Here is an 18,105-nt window from a genome sequence, read left to right as displayed (position 1 = left end):
GTCTTGGAATTCCCTCTTGATTCCTGTTTCTATCATCCAGCCACAGGACTTCATATTTCATTTTCTTTAGTCATCAATCATTTGCAATAATTTTTGCATTCTTAATAGATGTTGAAGTCTTTGAACTTTACTGGGACACAAAAAGAATAAACTGTATGCTTGAGGTGGAATACACTGCCGCAGATCTATTCAGGAAACCACCCCCCCCCCAACCCTGGCCAGGAAGGTTATTTCTAGAGATGCTGGGAACAAGGAGACTTCAGCTAAGAGATGCTTTAAGGATTGCTAATAGTGACTATTCCAAGAGCTGGATTACCATGGACTGACCCTTATCCAAATATTTATGAAGCAGAATACAAAAGCCCAGCCATTTCATCCAACAGGGGCAACTCCTTCAGGCCATTGTAGTCCCCAGTTACTTGGGGGAATGGACAGATCTTCTGTCCCCATGGTACCTTTAACTTCTCTCTCTGCCAATGAACTCAGCTTCTTTTTCTTGCCATAAGTGATAGGAAGAAACTCAAAAGCACAATAAGCTCCTTCCCACTTGCTGATTCCTGCATCTCAAAACCTGCCTCCCAGGAACCCCAACTCAGCAAACCCAAGTCTCTTTCTCTTTCTTCCTTCCCTCCCCTCATCTCTCCTCCTCGTCTCTCCCTCCTCCTCCTCCTCCTCCTCCTCCTCCTCCTCCTCCTCCTCCTCCTCCTCCTCTTCTTCTTCTTCTTCTTCTTCTTCTTCTTCTTCTTCTTCTCTCTCTCTCTCTCTCTCTCTCTCTCTCTCTCTCTCTCTCTCTCTCTCTCTTAGTAAATTACTACTCCTCCTAGTAAATTCCCTTTCTCTAACTAAAGTCAATTTTAAATATATTCCCCTATGAATATATTTGCCTATTCTGTTGTTGGTTAAACAACTTTCAAGAATGAATTTTAATGAGATTTTTTGAAACTGACATTTCCTTCACACCCCAAAGGGGGAAAAAAAAGAAATGACAATAGAAAAAAAATGTAGGGATTAATATTCTTTGGTCCAAAAATTTTCTTAGCATTGACTCTACTAGTACCAATAGGCAGCATCTAGTATAAATGTCAGGAAAAGCAAAACTCAAAGGCAAGTGCTGGTCTGTGATCACAGAAATACCTCATATGGAACAACCCAAGAAAAAATACCAGCCTGCAGAGCCGGGAGGCCAAGGAATCTCCCCACTCAGGCTCCACTCACTACATTCTTAAGGATCTGGGCAGAGTTTAACTTAAAACCAGCCATTCTGCAAATACTGCCACAGGCTTACCTCTTCTTAAAGCACCTAGAAGAGGGAGCTCTGTGGTGTTTTTGAACATCTAACACAGCAAAGATGGGCATGTTTGCTGATTCTGTCATCATCAAATTTGTTTCCCGATTTCCCATTGGTAATGACCACCAACCTAGCAAGACCCCAGGCAACTGTCCCAAAATAAAAAATGAAAGGGACTGGGGATAGACCCAGTGGTAAAGATGCCCTTTGTTCAATCTCAGTATCTAATAAATAAATAAACTGATAAATATTTTTCAATGGAATAAACAAGTTAAAAAGCTCTATATTCCCTCAATCATGTCTAAAAATATCATTTCCATCACATCATTTGAATCTATATATTCATGTATTCTTAATATGTATTGTTTCTTGGGTGTATGAATAAAATGTGTGAGATAGAAAAACATTTGTATTCAGCGTGTTACATGATATCTATACCTACATGTACCTCTTCAGAGAAAAGAATGGTTATGAAAATTTTTTTCTCGTTTTAAGTGGTTATATTTCTTTTATATTTATATTGAAAAGAATGACTGAACAAGCCATAAAAATTCATAACCACTCATTATGTCCAACCACTTAGCTTTGCATTCAATATTTACTAAAGCACTGAGTTCTGTGCACCAGAGCTAAACATGGGTCAATGGAGTTTTTCTTCCAAAGTCATCTAATGTCCTTGAAAAGAATGACACAAGTGGTATAGATATAACTGTAAGCACTTAGCTATTGGAAACATATTTAACAGATATTTTAAAAGAAAGCATGCTAAGAAGAGAATTCTTCAATGCTATAAGCAAAACAAAAAAAGTGAAATATTTGCTTTTGTATGGTATAAGGAATGAGCGATTTATTGAGTTTGTCCAATAGAGTATGATTTTTCCTTGCACTGTCAAAACTCCATTTGATCTCACAGAACAAGATAAAATTTTCCATAGTTATTTTATTTGGGGATGACATCCTAAAAGAAATCAGTATTCAGGGTCAATTTAGAGATAAAATTATGTTAAGTTCACTTGGTTCTTAATTTTAGCTATCATTAAAAATATTTGATATTAATGGAATGAATCTTATCTACTTTAAAGTTTAAAAAACTTTTAGGAAAATTAAAATGAAAGATATTAAAGGTAATTTTGAAGTTTTATTTTGTAGAGTTAGAAACAATCTCAAAATGATTATATAAGAACACTGAATTAATTTCATAATAATAATTTCTATTTGGGATAGAACTGTGTGATTCATCCAATGATAAGCATCTAACAAGTCAATGAAAAATAACTAATGAAATCATAAAAGAGTGGTTTTTTTTGTATTGTTTGAGGGCTTTCAGTTGTCTACTTTTTATCTCCCTCTGCTCATTTATAATATGTGCTTGCTGGCCCTGTGGCAATTATATTCACTGAGGACTGAAATCACTCTCAGTCACTGTCATCCATACAGTCCCCATTCAGTAACCAAAAGGTACTTAGCAACATATGAAAAAGCAAACTGATATAGCAAAGCTCTAAACCACCCTCTACCCACCCCAGAGTTTACTGTACTGCAGGCTGAAAATGCTGAGAAGGGAGAGAGGTGGGTTATATCTGTCAAAAGTGCATTACAAAGAAGCATAAAACTGTAGCTAAATTTAATAATAATATTCTCCTTAATATGTGCAGGTTGGCTGGGCTTTGGATGATTTCGGTGGGCTCCTCGGGGCTTGGCCACAAGCTGGAGCAAAAGACTGTGTCTGTTCCAGGTGTCTCTTATCCTCTTGGGACCAGTGATGCAGTCACTTTGACATGACCTTTGTTGAAGTGTGAGAGATCAAGGCAGATGTGCCAAGCATGCTGTGAGCCCTTGCTCCTGTACTGTCTCCAGAGTTCAAGTGGCCAAAGATGCTCTTCAGCAGAGTCGTGATGACTCTGTCAGTTCTAATGGGAGTAACAGCAAAGTCACATGTTATCCATGTTATCAGTGAATCTGCAGATTCCACACCTGCAGATCAAAAATACATTTGTCCAGGTTGTTGGTCTCTGAACAACAGAGTGTAACAATCTTAACCTGTCATTGATGTCGTGTTCAGTATTAAAGTACTCTATCAATCATTTAAAATATAAGGGTAAGCCTAGGTGGTGAAAATGTAAGGGATTATATAAAGGGATTGAGCATCTCTAGACCTTGGAATTCTTGAGGATCAGGAACCCGTCCCCCCAGATATCAAGGAGTCACTGAGTCATGGACAATCATTCTACTACCATCCCTGTTTTGAAGGTTATGATAAAGCCAAATGCTTCACCTCAGTACTCAGTGACATGGTGGGTACATTCATGGCTACAGTCTCCAGTCAAGAACATCAACTTCACAGACTGAGGTGTCCTACTGTGATTAACACTGTAGACCATGTGCCATCATGAACAAAAATGAAAATATCCCTTCCTAGAATTACTCTGTGATGTTTCCCTCTTTATTTCCATTTCCTTCCCTTTTTCTTACATTTTTTACTTTCCATGTGACTGTAGTATCTTCTTTAGAACTTGCTTTAACATTTAATAAATCCCTCTGTGTGCATTTACCTTGCAATAAGGCAACATAATATCCATCAGGTTCATTTTAATTAAATTTGTTCGTGCCTGTGTGTAATTATTTTTGGCCTCTAATCACTTGTTACTACTCATTCAAGATAATATTTATCTTTCTACATATCTTTTGACTTTTCCTTGCATCTTCTGTATACACCTTAATTAGACTGTTCAAAACACCATGAATAATTTGTGTTCTTTCAAATATGTTCTATCACCTTTCTACATATAATTTATAAATAGATATTCAAAATTTATTTAGTGTAGAAAGACTATGCATTTAACCAAAGTTTTTTTAGGTGTTTTTTTAAAGTGGGTTTATTTTATAAATTTTTTAACTTAAATTCATTTTAGACTTACAAAATAACTGCAAAGACCATAAAGAGATTTCCTGTATACACTTTATACATTTTCTGCTCATGTAACAGCTTATGTTCATGGTACAATGATTAAAAGTAAGAATCCAATATTGACACAACATGCTTATCTAAACATTCAGATGCCTCCAGATTTCTTGCTAATATTCTTTTTCTCTTCCAGGATTCAAGCCAGGATGTCACATTGCATTTGTCATTTTTTTTTCTCTTGGACTTCCATAATCAAGGACAGTTTCTGAATCTTTCTTTTTTTCTTATTATAATTTTAATACCTTGGAAGAATGCCGTCAGATATTTTGTTTTGTTTTGTATTTTTCCTGTGATGAGACAGGTCATTCAGCATTTGGAAAGAACACTGCAAAATATGCTCTCCACATCACATGTTAGGGGCACAGCATATGATATCAACATGTCTTAGGACTGGTGATGCTGGTTGGCCTTGGTCACCTGTCAAGATAGTGTCTGCCACGTCCACTGTAAAGTCACATTTTCCCCTTGGCTGTTGTATAGTCAATAAAACAGACCACCAAACCTCACCTCCTGGAAGGAGGAGTTTCAAAGTGTCCCCTGCTTACATGAAAACCAAATTTTGGGGAAAATAATTTGAAAATAAAAATATTCTTTTACCCTTAAAATTTAGCCTAATAGTTATTTTAACATGCCTTTCTGGATCTTGGCTGCAGCAATTATTACTTTTGGGTTCTAATAGTATTTTCATTTTTTTCCCTTTCTTTTTACTTCTATTAAATACTTTTATTATACAGAATCCATCTGTAAACAGAATGAACACTCTTGTCACACACACACACACACACACACCATATATATATATATATATATATATATATATATATTCATTTATTCTTTATATCATCAAAGACTCATTATTTTTATTGGGGAATATTGAGCTATAAATATTGTATTGCCCAAATTCTCTGGACACCTCATTGAAAGCTTGTTCAGGTTGTTTCTTGTCCTTCAGACTCGACAAGCTTCACTTTCTGTTTTATAGCTTTACTTTTATTTTTAAGTGGCTCTTCACTGACCGGAAGACTCTCAGTGCTGTCTGGTGTTATCCTCCTCCAACCCATTTCTCCAAGGACCCCTGCTCCTTTCTACTGGAGAATGTGCTTTAGAAACCAGTCACTGGGAGACGGTTCATTTCCACAAAGGATAAGAGTTTGTGAACTTACTGGCCTGTCCAAGACTCCTTTCCACTTCTTTGTCTTTGTACTACTCTTTCTTTCCCAGAACTCTTCCCTGATCCTGTGACACCAAATTTCTCAAGATTCCTTTGACTTCAGGATATGCTTTTCTCATTTTTTTCTGTTAAAAAATTCTGGAGATTCTGATTCCTCCCTGTGTGCCTACTCTTACCTCTTTAGTATTTAATTATGGAAGTTTAGCTAATCCTGTAGATTCACAGTCCACCTGAAGCATTGACCTCCTTCTAGGTCCAATCTGCCTGTCATTTGAACCTTCCTTCCTGCCTCCCTTGTTTCAGATGTTATAGTGGCCACACCCAGCCTCAGGTATTGTCAATAATTCCCTAATTTTCATCACTAGATATTCACCATGAATCTCCGTGGTCACACAGAGAGGATTGCCCAACAGTAGTTTAAAGACAGAGTTGACAATTCTTAAGGACTTTTTGTCTTGTCTTTCCCTTACTCTCTCTTTACATCTTTGCATGATGTCAACATGCAATTAGAAAATGCAAATTCTGCCTATAGATCTCAATGTCAGTCTTCTATTCATGGCTTTGGTCCTCTAGAGATCCATAGATTTATGAGAGGGACCATATACAGGGAAAACTTAATATATAAAGGCTAAAGTAATTAAAAAGAAAGTCATATAGTGTTATAACAGAAGCCCAAATTCATAGTGGTTTAAACTGCACAGAAGGTTACCTTTCTTTCATATCCTTTTTGAGATATAGTCCAGGGGAACATGGTAGTTATTCTTCACATAATCATCAAATGACTGGTTCTTTCTGACCCAGGATGTTGAACCACCTTTAGGATGAACCAAATGATTCAAGATTGCTCCAGGCCAGGTGTGCACCACAGCACACAGGAGAGGGCAAGGAAGGAAAGGAAAGCAGCTTATTTGCCCTTTAAGTGTAGTGTATAACCAGTGATTCCTTCTCACACCCATTTGGACACTCAAGGGTCTTGTGGTCACACTTCATTATCTACAAGACTAGAAAATGCAGTCTGTTGTAGACAGTCACAGATCCAGCTAAAACCTGGGTGCTCTAGTAGGATAACAGATGGGAGGAGTATCTTTGAGGACTGCTAATGTTTATTTCTTCCAGAAGTATCAAATCTTCTGCATTTCCTTGAACATATCTATTCTCTCTTCTATTCTCACCCATGTTCCTCTATCCTTCACTCAAAGGACCTCACACGTGGATTATGCTCACACATGCAAATCACACTCCCAGTGCTCAGGATTTCGCCAGTGTCCTCTGGTCTTCTGATTCTGAAGAACAATTGATATGTGTAATAACCTACACTATACACTTCTGTGGATATTAATTTAGTTAAATTATTTGCACAAAAGCTATAACTCTATATTTGTTTTGTACCCTCAATAAGTATCACCAGAATTTAGGATTCTCTTAATTCTACCGATTTATTAAAACATTACTTGAAAATATTATCGCTTCATATGTTATTATTCATAGTGAATTACTTTCATCTGCTATCAGGAAATCATTATTTGATTAAGAATGTGTCCATATTCATAATTATTACAAAACATATTATTTGTATCATCATTTCTCTGTGCAAAACTATCAATTGCTTCTCTTCTAGTGTTCAGAATTAAATTCTTTTAACCCATTTTCATGGATTTTGCATTTAGAACTTGGCTATTGAGTATACAAATAATTTATCCTAGATATTTACTCAACCAATTCTTCCTGCCTTATCATAGTTCTTTCTCATGGCTGAGCTTTTCTTTAAACTACATCGTTTTCTCACTGGCTCAAGGATAGGAGAAACCTGTACTATGGAGTATCATATTTGTTTTTTAGAAGTATCATTTCAATATCCTGAGCCAGCCCAAATGAAAAACGCATGCTCCCTGAAGAATGAATAATGCACAATCTTTGATAAACCCCAAAAGTGATTGGTTTCTTTGCTTCCAAAGTTTTTTGGGTGGCTTGTTTTTTTTTTTTGTTTGTTTGTTTTCTTTTACTCTAGGTTGCAAATGACCTTATCTCCCTCTCCAAAGAAAGTCCTCATCTTAAGGTAGCACATGAAATATGTAAATAATGACGATTTTTTCCTCGAAATATGCACTGTACATTGTCCTTTTGATATTCACAGTGGAGAGACTTTCTCCTTAAAATATTTTTATTTCTTATAATTTGCTATGTACATTATGAGTCAAAGTACCACACAATTATGATTAATTTTATAGAAAGATAGACTAATAGATATCTTGATTTACTTCTAATTTATAACCCATTATGGGATTTTAATAGTTTGTATTATTCAGCTCCTCTTTTCATTAAACTCTGAGTCAAATTCACTTTTGAGACATCTGGGAACAAAACCATGTGTGTATTTGTTTACCCCAGAGTTTTCTTTTTAAATATTTGTGTTCATATTACTTTTCCATGAGGATCATTCTGTACTTAACAAGTTGTATACATAGAACTTTGATTTTCCTTTCTTGTATAAATGCCAGAATGTCTGAACCATGAGCACATATATGTATGAAATATCTCTCTCTCTCTCTCTCTCTCTCTCTCTCTCTCTCTCTCTCTCTCTCCCCTTCACCAGTCACCTCTCTCCTTTCCAAGACTTATCCTGAGCTCTTCCATGACTGGTTTTTTCCAGTTGCCTTTCATAATATGGCACCATTGCAAAACAATCCGGCTCCCCTGATGTTAACATTCACCTCCAAGTCAAGTTAAATCAACAACATCAGGTATAGGGACTGACATTTTGGGTCAATAAGAAGACGGAAATTACCATGAGAGGACTCTATTAACCATTGCCTGAATTGAGCATAAGATTAATACACTGACATTCTAAAGCACACTAAACCAAAAAGGGACCTCTTCCCGTGATCCCCCTTTTCATAGTCACAGTCCGGGAGAGTTGTCTGCAAAACAGACAATGATCTGGCTTAATTGAAAGATGCTATTGTGTCCATGGGCTTTCTAATGTCTACATAATAGATACACATTTTAAAACAAGTCTGTGGTCTTCACCAACTTATCCTCCTTTTAAATAGAACTAGAAACATCTGTGTTATCTTGCTTGGGTGGGAGATAGGGCGTTATGTGGAAAAACATTACCAAAAAAAATAGAATAAATCCACTTGCCCCTCTGACATTTGTCCCTTGCCTTCCAAAGTTTCTGTAATCTCTTAGAATTTAATAGTTTCTTTGAAAACATCAGCTACATGTCAACAAATATTTTGGAATGTCCCCCAATCTAAAACCATCAGACCTCATGAATATAAATATTGCATAGACCCTGTATGAAGCCTTGGGGAGGTTACAGCATTATGAGAAAGTAGGGCATCTGGAAAGGGGTATGGTAATGAGAATGAGGTCCTACTCTAATGGGTTTACAGTCAAGGAAACTTATAACCCTAAAAGTCTAAGGCCAAGAAGGCTTAGCCATGTTCTTAAGTAGAAGACAACCACTGAAAATTTATATAAAAGTTCCAGCTGACTCTTGATTGAGAAAAAGAAAGAAATGTGTTTTTTTTTCCTAAACTAAAGATTCAATACAAGACCTAAGAAGAGAAAAAAGTGGCCTCTGGAGAGAAGAACTATAAAAATACAAAAAGGGGAGGGTTCGGTGGAAGATTGTAAAAATGAATAGAGCAATGAAGTTAAGCAATAACACGGAAAGGTGGTAAATTTTGACATATCATATCTTGGCCAGCAATGGGAGTTTGGCTTACTGGAGAAGAGATGAAGATGGCCCTGGGGAGCAATAACAGCAAAGAAGTGGAGAAAGAAAATACACTGCGCATAGTCTCATAGTATGGAATCTATGTTTAATTTTTAAAAGTCAGGTTTCCAAAGGCAGAGATACACAGAAGCAAATAAAATAGATTTTTTTAACACACAATCAAGTATATCTGAAACTCTGCTACTCTTGTATTTTTTTTTTTTATTAAATACAATTTTAAGTCAGGAGTTTAATTCTAGATTTCACTACACGACATGAATTTTCAAAGCAACCCACTCTCCTCAACATTTCCAAGAAGCCTTAGGAAATGAATATAAAAGCACTGTGTAGTTTTTATTATTAATTTGATATTGATAAAGTCCAAGAGAAGTTTGTGACTCTAATTCAGTCATGATCAGCACTGTCAGGAAAATAAAACTCGTTGATGTTGTTAGTGAAGAATAGCCATCCGGAATTTCATTTGTTGATGGTTAAAAACTAAAATAGTAAGTATGCCTACCTCTCTTTTCATAATGCCTACACTCCTTCTATTTTCCTTATTCCTAAGTATCACCTCTACTCCCAAACTTACCTTATTATCTCTTCTCTGCCAACAAGTACACTTTTACACTTTTACTCCAGTGACATCTTTTCTTTTGGCCTTGGGGTGTCCATACCCTTCTTGATGCTCAGCTGGTGCACAGGTGAGTACGTGATAAAAACCCTCCCAATGTGAAGAGTGGGATGAGGACCAGGGTCTCTCCACCATCCACTCTGTGAATCCATTTTCCTTTAGAGTGGTGTTCTTTCAGTGAGCTTTGTCTGTGTCACCGTTCATTCAATGTCTAATTTTTACTGAGTGTTCATTGTATCCCATTTCCCATATTCTAACTGCTATAAGAGAGTCAGTAGGTATAACTCCCTCTAGGGAAGGAGATTACACCAGGGTATGCACATGAGAGGAGAACCATGGGGTCCAACACAGAGGTTGCACCATGTGACATTTGCCAGATTTTCTCACTGGGTCTGTAGCTAAGATGGCAATGATCCCGCTCTCCGTATTCTGCATAACCATCTCCTCTTTGAGTGTGAGTAAACCCATAGGTGTCATGAGGTAAACTATAGGGCAGAGGGGACAGTAAGAAAGAGAGATTGTCTGTGTAGATTATTCCAATCACATGAGCCCTTTAAAAGCAGATACGTCTCTTCATCTGGTGTCAGAAATAGAAATGAGGAGGGATTCAAGAAAGGAGATTCCTGATGTTGTCTTTGAGGCTGGACAGGACCAGGTAGAAGGGAAAGCAGCCCCAGGGGACTGCAGGGAGCTCCAGCCTCACAGCAATACAGGCATGGGGACCTCAGTTTTGCAGCCAGAGGAAATAGGCTCTGCCAACAGAGAGAAGTGGAAACCATCCCCAGAGCCTCCAGATGAAAACTCAACTCAGCTTTGGTTTCTTTCTGCAGTAGATAACTCATGTATGCTGTATCAGACTTCTCCCTTAAAAAGATGGGAGCTGGGCTGGGGATGTGGCTCAAGCGGTAGCGCACTCCCCTGGCATGCGTGCGGCCCGGGTTCGATCCTCAACACCACATACAAAAAAACAAAGATGTTGTGTCCGCTGATAACTAAAAAATAAGTATTAAAAAAAATAAAATAAATAAAAAGATGGGAGCTAGTAAATGGCCATTGTTTTAAGCCATAAAGTGTGTGGTATGCAACAATTTTAGTCTTTTAAGGCAAATTGTCCCTAGATATTCTTTAGAGTTAAGATCCTGTACAATGGAAGGCATCTGTGTAGTTGTGGGTGTTAAATGTTATATGTAATAGTTTGCATCGCTATCATACACATACATAGATGTACACATAGATGGGAACAAAGATACACATATGTACATATGTAATATATTTAATATTTTATATAAATGAAATATATTTATTTTTAATTTATCTCTGAAAATTTTTTTCATATTCATTACAGGCTAGTTATTGCACTAAGTTGGTAGCTAATCAAATCAATAGATCTTAGCTCTTTGGGGCTGCTAAAACAAAATACCAGAAATTAAATGATATATGAAGGATAGACATTGATTTCTCATAGTTCTGGAGCTGAGACATCCAACACCAAGGTACCAACAGATTTGAGTCTGGTGAAGACCTGCTTTCTGGTTCAGATGGTGAATTAATTTTGCATTCTCTCTCGTAAAAAGGAAGAAAGATCACCTGTAGCACTAATCCCATTAAAAGAGCACCAGCTCCCTCTCACAAGTCCCTATCTCCTAGTACTATCACATTGATCCTCAGAATTTCAGATGAGGAATTCTCAGGGGACACAACCATATCAAGTTCAAAGTTCTGTGGGTGAATTATAGCAATCTAAAAAGTACTCTCAGAATAGAGCCTCATTCTCTCGTAGGTATAGAGCAGAATTTTCCTGAGGCGACTTGGCATGGGATAGCCCAAGAGAGAAGGTAGACCATTCAAGAGAATGCAGCCATCCTCTTGGAGGGCAGAGACAGCAGAGGTTCTCCAAGTTCAAAGGATGCCACCCCTCCCACCATGACTTCTCATTTTGGATAAATAATTCTTTCTAATAAAAAGTTATTTATCATAGTATTTAATATGTTGAGTATTGAAAAATTTTAAAGTAATTAATACACGATGATTTAAAAATTAATCAATGTCAATTGCTTAAATGGTAAATACGGATAGACTCATGTCATTTAAAGGAGTCTTTTTGGGTTTTCCATGTTGTTTTAAGAGTGTAACATAATTCTGAGACCCAAATATTTGAGAACGTGTACTTCAAATCTTTTCTTTTGGAAGGGGCTTTCATAATTCCCTGAGTGGATGAAACACATTCTATGCTCAATTTTTTGTTGACTTTGTGACTGTGAATTCCTCCACTTCTTGTTTGAAAGTAGGTAAGCCATGTGCAGAATTTAAAATGTCCACATTTTCATCCAGCAGTCTCAAACTGGAGAATTATTCTAAGGATATTAAGGTTTGATACAATCCAGAGGGGAAAGTTTAGTCGTTATATTAATCAAGGAAGGCTAAGCTATCACCCCTTTAACAAACAAATCCAAAACATCAAGGGTTTAACACACAAACCATCATATCTGATTCATGATGCATGGACAAATGAAATGAATTAACAACTATTGAGAACAGAAATCAGTTTGGATTCAGAATATAAATCACTTTGTTAAAAAAAAAGTAAGGCACTGTCATATTTGTTGCATTAGTAAGAACTTACATTAGTAAAAACTTAAATATACTATAGAAATATTGTGATGAGAATGAATTACTGTATACAGAGGAGATCATAAAGAAAAGTGTTTGGGCTGTTTTTCTGATAAGACTACTTGAGGTAGAACATACTATTTCAATGGTTTCTTCTCTTATCAGCCTAAATACCTTTTATTTTATCTTTCTGAATAGTATTCTGCAAAATGTGCTCATACTTATCTTTTATACCAGTTAATTTTTTGGAGAAAGGTATTTTAGAAGATTTTGGATGATGTTCAAAAAATAACTCTTTTGCAAAGTTGTTCTGACAAACAATTAGATTTGAAAAGTGTATTTAAGTTTCAGACTGGCAATTGCTGCCTAGCAGATTTTTTTAAGCCAATAACGCACAAGTAAATTGTAAAGATGACAGATCTAAAAGTTCATAACTTTTTTTTTAATCTAACAGTCTCTTGTTGATACAAGGGAAAATGGTTGACATATTTTTGAACAATAGAAAGTTTTTCAGAACATGAGATTTTCAGTTATTTTTCAATCTAGAATTTCACTTTTATGGTGAAAAAAAAGACACCAGTAACATTTTTTCCTAAGGGTTTGTACATAAACTCAATATTCAAATCAGAGAGTAACTCATCTGCCACATATATAAATCACAATAAAGTTACAACTCCCTCAAACAATTCTGGATTCCCAAATCATCTTTTATACCAAACTGTCCTTATCAAGGAAGATTTATTGATTTTTCGAGGATTTACTGGTCTTTTGAGGTTTCAGTCTATGGTCATTAGGCCCCTTTGCTTTGGGCCTAGGGAAGACACTACATAATGACAGATGAGTGTGGCCCTCTCCCCACATGAGGACTGAGAAGCAAAGAGAGGGACAGAAATGGTCCATATTCCCAGTGCCCCCTCAAAGGGCACATGCCCAATTACCTAACTTCCTTTCCTTGGGGCCCACCTACTAAAGATTCCAGCCAATAGCCCCACAGGCTGGTGAATAAGTCTTTACCATGTGGACCTTTGGGGACTTTTCAAAAGTTCCGAACCATGACAGTTTTCACAATATGAATTATGACTTATAGGCATGGTTTAATCCAGTTAACCAAATCGCACCCCAAACAATATTCCCAGATAATGTTTTTGTTTCATGTTGCTGTTGAATGAGAAGATTAAAATTAAGAAGCCCATAGTCCTTGATAAAGATATCGCCATTTGATAAATGGTATAGTAATAATTGTTGCATCCAAGAATCATTAATGGAGGCTAAAATAATAAAGTATTATCACAATCAAGGAAGGTATCTGCTTAATCTCAAAGGACTGTCCCACAAGATTTTATTAATTAGAAAGGGGAAAAAACAAAATTATGGTGGTTGAGCTTGGAAAATACTAACAAGTAATGAAAGGTGATTAAGAATGTCATGTGGAAAGCAGTATCATTTTCTGCTGAGGACTTGCATTCATATGAGTAGACATCACTTCACAGCACTTATGCCCAAAGTACAGAACCTGAACTTAATCACAAGAAAGTTTTAGACAAATATGTTTTTAGAGACATCTAAAAAAACAATCAGTACTTGAAAAAAGTGTCAGTTCATGAAACATAAGGAACAGTTGATTTGGACAGAGACTGAGGAGATAAGACACATAAATGCAATGAATACATGATCCTGAATAAGAATTGGACCAATCACTGGAGTACACAGTCAAAATGTGAATAAAATCAGTGTATCAGTTAATAGAGGTGGGTCAATGTTAACTTCCTGCTTTTGTCAGTTATACTATGAAGAGTTTCACTGGAAACTCTGGGTGATGGTATAAGGAAACACTGTATTATATCTGAACCTTCTTTGATGTCTAAAATTTTTTCAAAGTGCAGAGATTTATAAACATCATTTTTCAAAAAACTATGTTGGAAGACTAATACATATGAATGTTGTAAGACTACAATATATTACTATGTATTAAGTAAAATAGAGAACCATTAAATGTAAACAAATTCAAATATAAATGGAAACTGAAGATATAATGAAAAAATGCCTAAACACTAAAATATTATTTAATGATATTTAGATCATGCACCAGCAGTTTTGAAAGGGAAAAGAGTGGTTGCTGTTGAATTTAAGTGTACTAAATTAACTATAATTGAAAGAAGTATTTATGATAGAAACTGGAAGAATCTTTCTTTTCAAAGGAAGACAGAAAATTTTAAATGAAATGAGAAAATGGAAAAAAATAATGAAGGATGGTAAGGAGAAATGACTAGTTTGTGTTATGGCATTAGTCTGAAATGCACCCTGAATTCTCATGGGCACAGAGGTAGGACTTCAGGCAATGAATATATCATCAAGGTTCTGACCTCATTAGTTGAATAATCAATCAAGTGGATTAACCCATTGACAGCTGAATGGACTACTAGAAGGCAGGAACTTATTGGAGGAAGTAGGTCACAAGGTTTATGCCCTGAGTGGATTAGCCTCCCCCGATACCCTTCCTTCCCTATCCCTTGCATCCTAGGTGCCATGTGCTGAGCCACAGCCCTCTGCCATGATATTCTGCCTCATTTCAGACCAAGAGCAATGGAGCCAGCCCACCTTAGACTGAAACCTCTGTAACAGTGAGCAAAAATAAATATTTGTTCCTTTAAGTTGTTTATATTGGGTACTCTGGTCACAACAATGAAAAGCTAACACCTCATGAGAGATCAATGAACAGCCATAGGCTATAGATAAGTGTATCACAGAAGAACTAACATAGCAAATTCATGAAATAATGTCCAAACATAATTAAATAATGCAACATAAACTGCATCAATGTGTTAGTTTTCTGTGACTGTAACAAATACCTGAGATAATCAACTTATAAAGAGAGAACGTTTATTTTGCTCTTAGTTTTGGAAGGTGTATCAATGGTCAGTTGGTCCCCTTTGTTTTGGGCAATGGTGAGGCACCACACTGTGGTTGGAAGCATGTGGGAGAGCAAAGCAGCTTACCTCATGGTCAGGACATGAAAGGGAGAAAGAAGAAGGGGCTGGAGTCCACTCCCCCAGGGAATAGAAGACCTCCCGCTATGGTTTCTACTACTTCCCAAATCACCAAGATAAGGACTAAGATTTTCAACACATGAGCCTTTGGGAGATGTTTAAGGTCTGGACCATAGTAGATAGTTTTAGGAATTCAAACTGGCCAAAGTTGAAATAAAATTCATAAATGGTAGTGGGAAGAAGTGTTGGAAGGCCGCCATTCCCTTATATGGTTGGTACGCTTTTCCACAGAGGTGGCCATTTGGTTGTGTGGTTTAACAGTTTCTAGCGGAGTTTGACAGGCACCTTCACTTCTATGCAGCAGCGTCCCTGCTAGGAGTTAATTTTATTTGGACTCTCTCCACAGACCCTAAGAATGGCTCTTTCCTGGGAGCTGGAACTCCATAAGCAAAGGAGTCATCTGCTTATTCCTTGCCACAATCCTCAAGAAACTGACACATACTCAGTCTTTGTGTCTGTTGGATAAATGAATGATTGAATGAGTCAATCAGTCAATTATAACATTGTGGGTATAGCCAAAGCTGAATAGGACTGTTCATGGGATAATCTATGATCCTTTGTATAATATAATGTTGCGCAGAGGCTCTGTTGTTTTACAATGGCAAGAGCTACATTTCTGATCTCGTATATCTTCTAATTAAACAAAGAACTGTTCGTTAATTGTTCATTGGAAGAAATTCACTCAATAGTGTGCAATCCATCATTTTCATTTTCTTGTTACTTATTTCATAATACAGATTATGTCTTCCCCAAAGTTTGGGTGAAAGCTTGGACAGATAATGGCCTTGAGTCATTTTCAGACGGAGCAGTATTCTTGTTCATGAATTGAAATCCTGAAAGCTGGCTGAACTATTCCATGTTATGACTTATGCTAATGACATGTATCCGGTCTCCTTTGGATAAATCTCTCTCATTATTTTTTTTTCTCTCTGGCTTCATTGGATGAACGAGTGCCGCATCATAATGATTTCAACTAGTGTGACAGTTGCCATTCAGTCTCCTCCTATGGAAGCTCCCCATCTCCCAGCAGGAAGCCTGCTTCATCCATGAGAATCAGAAGGGAACCAGAAGGGACAAGAGTGGCATCCTCTCTCTTTTGCCTTTCTGCCTCACTCCCCAGTGCCTCCCCAAAAGAGCAGGCAGGAAGGGTAAGACACGGAAGGAGCCCTCGTGCTGCCCTCTGAGCATGGCTGAGGTCCTCGCTGATGGTCCTCAGACAAAGGACACTGGGCTTCACCTGGTGCCAGCTTCCCCTCAGCCCATCGGGCAAGGTCCAGTCTCCCTTACATGCACTCTTACCCAGGGTGCATGGCCCTGCCTGGCAGGCCCTGTAGCAGACTTCAAGGAGCCCAAGGCCAGCCCCAAGACAGGGACACTTCCCTATGTCAATGACATTGCAGAATTCCCATGCCTGCCCCCGCCCGGGGCCTTCTCCCATGGTCTCAGAGACTCACCCCATTCCCACACCCACAGACACCTACTCACACTCCCACCTCCACCTGGTTGTACAAAAGGACCAGGTGCTTTTTATAAAACAGAGACTAATGAGACACCTACTGGAATTAACTCTTCACATCCACAGTGAAGCCCAAGAATGAAGTTTACTCGGGGCTTTTGAACAATTTGTCATTAAAAGTGACATAAGTCTTGATTTGTGCTACTGAAATGTATGGAGTCTCATTTTGATAAATTCCTTTTAATTTTTTTTTTCTTTCTGATTTGGTGGGATAAAATAATTGTCAAATTATATTAAATGTAACTAGTGTTGGCAGTTGCAATTCAGACACTTGGCACAGTAATCAATATGATTAAAAAAAACACTGAAGAAATGCTGTGCTTTTAACTATCAATTTATACTCATAAAATACAGGTCTTGCTTTTTAAATTAATAATAAGCATAATGCATTCTATAACCTATTTTTTACATATTAAATTTTGATGAGGGTTTTTGTAGAAAATAAAAACAAGTTTTTTTTTTTTTTTTTTTGTAATGCCAAACACTTGAATCTGGCATTATGTCGTGTCTAATGGATATAGCTATGGAAGGAAGTGTAGGATGGTATGTGTTTAAAAAATTCTATTTTCAGTAGCTGCAATAACAACAAAAGATATGTATGAAATTCCTCCTTCTCCTTAGCAATCCCAGCTGAATTGTATGTGTTCACCTGCCTAAAATTACATTTTAAAATTGTTCATTTATAGAATATTCTTAGCAAGTGAGGGACAGGAGACGGAACTAATTAATAAAAGGACTGATTAAATTTGACAGCATAAAAATGTTCACACCGAGGTAAAATATTTCATGAGAGTCTACATAAAACCCCATAAAGCTAAGCAATTTAGATACTTTTAAAACTCATTCACATTTTTTTCTATAAATTCCAAATTTTATGCAATAAATATCCATTACTTTACTCAAAGGATAACATTTTCAGAGATTTATTTGCTGACTCATGCATTAGAAGTGATGAGGTAGGGACAAACCAACACTGAAGTACCTTTAGGAAAAGGCATTGCTAGATGAAAAGGGTCAGGCCATTTCAAAGTGTTTTTCTCGTATTATGTTAATATTAATTTCCAACGAATTTTAATTGCAATTGGTTCTGGTGTGTTCATGTAAAAGAAATGCCTCCCACAATAAATGTAATATAGAACTGCTATTTCTAGCA

Source organism: Urocitellus parryii, chromosome 1 (genome assembly GCF_045843805.1).
Source record: "Urocitellus parryii isolate mUroPar1 chromosome 1, mUroPar1.hap1, whole genome shotgun sequence".
Classification (NCBI taxonomy): Eukaryota; Metazoa; Chordata; class Mammalia; order Rodentia; family Sciuridae; genus Urocitellus; species Urocitellus parryii.
The sequence above is the reverse complement of the archived record's forward strand: the minus strand, read 5'-3'. Positions refer to the sequence as shown.